Here is a 5,698-nt window from a genome sequence, read left to right as displayed (position 1 = left end):
TGAGAGAGTTTGGGGGGTGCTCACCCCAAGGTTGGGAGAAGGACCCTGAGCCTCATTCCCTAAGAAGGGTCTGGGAGTTGGGGATTTAGCACTGTCCAACGGAAGGATGACTCTGCTTTCAGGGCCCAAAGAAGGGCTTAAGAATGGCTCAGTTGGCAGAGCACTCGCCTGGCATGCACGAAGCCCTGGGTTCTACCCCCAGCACCTGAGAGACGAGGCACACGCCTGTAACCCCAGTTCTCAGGAGGTGGAACCAGGAGGATCAGAAATTCAAGGGTATCCTTGACTGTACAGATCGAGTTGGGAGGCAGCCTGGGGTACATGAGATCCTTTCTTTAAAAAACAAAAAAAATAACCATTGCCCAGAAAGGCTCAAGTCTGCAGGGATCCCAGCAGCCAGGTGGACCTATGTGGGAAGAGCCGGCCTCCCACTGTTGTCGGGAACACACGTGGAGTCTGGCTTCTCTAGAACAGCTACTAGTCCCACGTCACTGCCCAGCCAAGGCCCACCCCCAAGTCTGAGGCCCCACCACCAGGTGAGCCTTTGCCATCTGGTAGCCTCTCAGGGACTCCTCTATGCATGACTGCAGCTCCCAAAATGGAAGGGCTATGCCTCCAGCCTCCAGGCAGAGGTTGCAGGGAGAGTACCCTGGCCAGTGAGTGGAAGTTGGGCTGTCTCTGGCCTGGCTCCAGAAGCTAGGAGTTCAGGCCCTGAGGGTTAGCTGGGGTGTAGGTCTGCAAGATTAGAACACTACATTCATTAAGTACACCATGTTTTCTCAATATCCCCACCTGACACCTCCCTACTTCCGTCCTCATCCTCCGGGACCTAGTGCTGTCTTGAACTATTTCTGAGTCCTCAAAAGGCCTGCCACTGAGGCGACATGCCGATACAGGGTTGCCTGGCTCACTGTTCCTCCCAGCTTTTATACCAGCTGTGTTCCTATCAGATCCTCCCTCTCCCAGCTCAGACCCTTGCTTTCCTCTAGACCCTGTCCCCACCACCTGCCCCAGGCCCGGCCATCTATCTCAAGCATTTGGGTGGCATGGGCATGTACTGAGCGCTCCTAGGCTAAGGCCCATCCGCCCTTCTTGATCACTGACAGGACACAAATGGCCATCCAAAGGCTTCAAGTGGAGCACTATGTGCTGTGAATGGTGAGCCATAGGCCAGACCCTCAAGGGCTACTGAGCCAGGCTGAGCTGGAGCCACGGGGCATTCTAGAGGAAGAGCCTAAGAGCTGAGGAAACTAGAGGCCCTGCTTCCATGTGAGCTGCTGAGTAAGGGTTAGAGGAGGCAAAAGAGCAGGCTGGAAGACAGTGATAGGCCGTGAAAGACCCTGGATGAGGCAGTGGCTGGGGAAGGAGTCTTCAGCAGGACAAAACCCCATTCCCCTTTGTGGGGTATGTGTTACCTCTCGTACAGGCTCCACACTGGCCTGCCATCTCAGCTCAGAGTTAACAGGACTTCCAGACTGCTGCGCCCTCAGGGCTACTTACTCTGTCTACCGAGTCTGGAGTCATTTGGATATTAGGCCACATATCCCAGTCCCAGACTGCTCTGTAAGAAGACTATCGGGCCCACTTAGCTGGGAACATTCAGATAGCACCCGCTGGCCAGGCTGTGTCTCCCCACCCAGTTATCTTCCATTTGGGTTCCCAAGACAGGGCTGTAGTTTTCCTTTATAGAGGGTCGGATGCCCTAAGACTTCATCTTGCATGCTGTACCCAGGTCAGAGCATACCTCCTACATTCACTTGGATGTCTCTTCAGCCAAGACCAGCAGCCTCCTCAGGATATCTGCACCCAGGATAGGAGCGAGCGGCCATGCTTTACTGTTTGGGTTGGGTATCGCTTCCCCCTGGCTGGATGTCTAGGACAGAACTGGCCTCCACATAGCAGTCTAAAACCATCACCAGGACCAGCTCCCTGACTCTGGACTGGGAGCTGCTGGCCCTCGGCTGGCCTTCACTCAGATGCCCCCAAGTCCCACCTGGGCTGTCCAGGTGTTGGCAGAAGTGGGAGCCCTCAGCAGGCCTGGCAGATGGTCAGGGCCCTGTTTGCCTTGAACAGCCACTGGAGCCAGGTGGTTATTTCCCCCTGCAAGGCCCCACAGCCCAGCCAAGCCACAGGGAACACATAAACAGAACCAGGGCTGGCCAGTGAGGAGACGAGAAGGAGGGTATTGGGAGACCCCGGTCCACTGCTTCCATAGTCCATTATCCAGGCACCTCACAGAATCCACTGGACTCTAGATCTGGTCAGCAAGGTGGCCAGATCCAACTCTCACCTGCCTTGAGCCTGCTAAGAGGCTCTAACTCTGTTTGGGTCCATCTCCTCAGCACTAGCTGGGAGAGCAGCTCTAAAGAGCCTTAGAAGTTGCAGGGCATGGTGGTGCACGCCTTGAATCCCAGCACTTGAGAGGCAGAGGCAGGTGGATCTCTGAGTTCAAGGCCACTCTGGTCTACAAAATGAGTTCCATGAGGAACTAGGTTGAAAATGAGGGCTAGGCTGAGAAATCCTACCTCAAAAACACAAATATAAACAAAAAAGGCCCTTCCACTCTGAGGGAAGACACACAGGCTGGCCTCTGGTGGGGCTAAGCCTACAGCTGCCAGCTCAGAATGGAATCATGGGACTACAAATTCCATTGCTGCCCACCGGCAGCCTGCAAGCCCTACTCAAGACCAGGGAGGGCACCTGGCCTGCAGGCTGCCCTAGGCAGACCATGGTAGTCCACATTCTCCAGTCCTCACCCCAGGGAGGTGACAGGACAGAGCAGGGGGAGGGTGCGGAGTTCTCTGGAAGTTCAAGAGGGATATGACCGTGTCCAGGAGTCTGAGGGAACTCAGCCCTGCTGAGTATCTGTGATGGGACACAGTCCTGCTCCAGGGTCCTGAGAGGTCACTGGCTCTGGGGAACAGGCTTGGGACTAGGGATGTGGGGCTTGTGGTCTAACTTCAACACAACCAGGCTGGGTCCAGCTCTCTCCTTGTCCTTGATGCCTTCTTGGTCAACCACAGAAGGATCCCAGCCTGAAGCTACCACAGCAAACTGAAATAACCCTTGGTTTGGTGGGGCTGGTCCCACTGGCCAGGAGGGGCAGTGGAGAAAGAGGCTATGGAGTCCAGCAGGGGCCTAGGCCCTGGCTGGCTATGTGTATATGCGTTAGCCTGGGCAAGTCTCGGCTTTCCCGGCCTGAATGGACTCAGAACCCCACCTCACTCTCAAAGTTTGTCCCGAGGCTGTTTCAGCTACCTGGACAGGGCTCTCATCTTCCTGCCGTGGGCAGAACAGCAACCCTTCAGACAGGATGCAAGGGCGAAGCATCCACAGCTTCCCACCTCAACATCACTGTCCTGCAGGCAGGGGAGGCTTTAAGGTTCGGCTGGAGGATGGAAGGGTTCTGGGACACGAGAAGGTGGGCTCTGGGCCACCCTAGACCTACTCCTTCATCAGTGTCTGTGGATCCGATCACTTTCCGACACAGGAAACCCCTTGCCAGAACACTACTAGTCATGTGAAGTACCTGTCCATCCAAGTCAACCTGGCCCAGACTCTACAGCATTTGCGAGGCAAAGAGTAATGTTGGTGTGGACCACACAATAGTTCTTGTCCAAAAACCATGCTGCTACACTACATGTCCCAGTAAGACCACCTATACCACTAGGATAGACGGGTGCATTGTACGTGGATTTCTATGTGTATTTGTGGGTGTGTGTGAACTTGGGTGTTAGTTATTTGTGTCTGTTTGTGGCTCTATTGGCATGTACACCTCTGTGTTTGAATGTGTCAGTGTATGTTTATGTTTGTGTGTGTCTGTATGTCTTTGTACATATCTGTATCTTCTGGTGCATCTGGGAGACTACATACCAGTGTCTTCTTGTTTGTATGTGTGTCTGTGTACGTGTGATCTTTGTGTGTGTACCCGTGGTCTGCGAATGCCGCCTGTGGGTGGAATTTGGCTCTTAGACATGTTTGGTTTGGCTCTCCCAGTATTTTCAACATCTTGAGCCAACATTTAAAAATCAGGATATTTCACATAAAAATTCAGCTTTCCAGCTTCTCTTAAAAATTCAGAAGCCCTGGCAAACTCAGACCAGGATTCCCATGAGGCCACTCTCCTCCTAAGCTGCAGAGGGCCAGCCTCCTCCTTCAGCCTCTTTAGCCTTGCTTCTCTTGCCTACCGTTGCCTTGAGAATGACTGGGTTTGGGACCCAGAGTGTGTGGTCACTACTAGATGTTGGCCTTTTAGGGAGTGTGTGCATGAGTACACACAATGAACCTATAAATGCGTATGGGGTACTTCTGTGTGAGGCAAACCGGAATGCTTGCATGTGCATGAATACCTGTATATGCACGTGTATGAAGACTGTGTGTGGGAAACATATGTAAGGCTGTGCATGTGTGTGTGCATGGAGGGGTATATTTCTGGCCATGGGGAGCGTGTGGGCCACTGTGGTCTGGCATGCTCTGCACAGGAGCCTCTTCCGGCCTTTGAGGGAGAATCGGATTCCCGGCTTCTGGCTGGGATGCCTTGTGGGATTTATTTCTGTCTCAGTGCCCACTGAAGGCCTGAGTAATGGGAACATTTAAAGAAAACCAGAAATACATACGGAAGAGGCAGGCTGGCTAGAAAAACTCAGCTCTGATACCCTGCCTGGTCCACAGCTGCGTGAGCCCGAGGCCAGGTCTGAGTCTAGAAAGGAGTAGCCTGGGACCCAGCACGTCCTCCCACTCTGTGGACAGCCTAGTTCTGGCAACATGGAGCCATCTGGTGGGCAAGCTCGCCACCCCACTGGGTTAACAGTAAGCAGTGTTCAGGGCAAGGTGAGAGGATGCCACGTCAGCCTGTGCATGGGGACGGTGCCTTTCTCCAGTCAGGTTTCCTGGAAGTCCTTATCTTCAGGTATCTCATGAGCTCAAACACTCAGACACACAGACACACACACACACACACACACAGACACACACACACACACACACAGACACACACACACACACACACACACACACACACACACACACACACACATGTGAAGTGGACTCCTAGCTCAAGGAGAAGCAAGAGTGGTGGGCCTGGCAGGGCTGAACTTGTCCTTAGGGTTAGGACACTTGAAGAGTCCCCAGACTGGCCTGCCCTCCCCAGGACGTGGTCACCATTATTCTTGGTTCAGATGACCTGAATCCCACTCTTTATCATCTCTGATGCCCAGCTACTTCATGGGACACAAGTCCACGGGGAAGAGGGGTGCTTCACGTGGTGGAGAATCCAGCTACGTTGGCGGCCGCAGGAGTGCAGGCGGCGCTCAACTATGATTTAGGCAACCAGTCTGGTGTCGCCTGCTGCCACCCAGTGTCCGTGTGCGGAAGTGGGGAATTACAGGCCCTGGCGACACCAAGTCTCATTCTTGGTGTCTCTTCTTGGCTGAGAAGCCTCTTGGGGCACTTGAGGTTCTGGGAAAAGTGGTCTTTAGCTTTTGTAATTTAATGGTGTGTGTGTGTGTGTGTGTGTGTGTGTGTGTGTGTGTGTGTGTGTGTGTGTGTACTCTGGTGTGGCATGAGTGTGTGGAGGTGGTCAGAGGACAAACCAGTGGGAGGGAGTCAGTTCTCTTCTACCATGTGGCACCCCAGAGCTGAGGCCAGGTTGTCAGGCTTGAGGGTAACCCCTTCAGCTGCTGAGCACTCAATGGCCCCA

The sequence above is a fragment of the Peromyscus maniculatus genome, chromosome 7 (assembly GCF_049852395.1).
Source record: "Peromyscus maniculatus bairdii isolate BWxNUB_F1_BW_parent chromosome 7, HU_Pman_BW_mat_3.1, whole genome shotgun sequence".
Taxonomy (NCBI): domain Eukaryota; kingdom Metazoa; phylum Chordata; class Mammalia; order Rodentia; family Cricetidae; genus Peromyscus; species Peromyscus maniculatus.
This window is presented reverse-complemented; position numbering follows the sequence as displayed.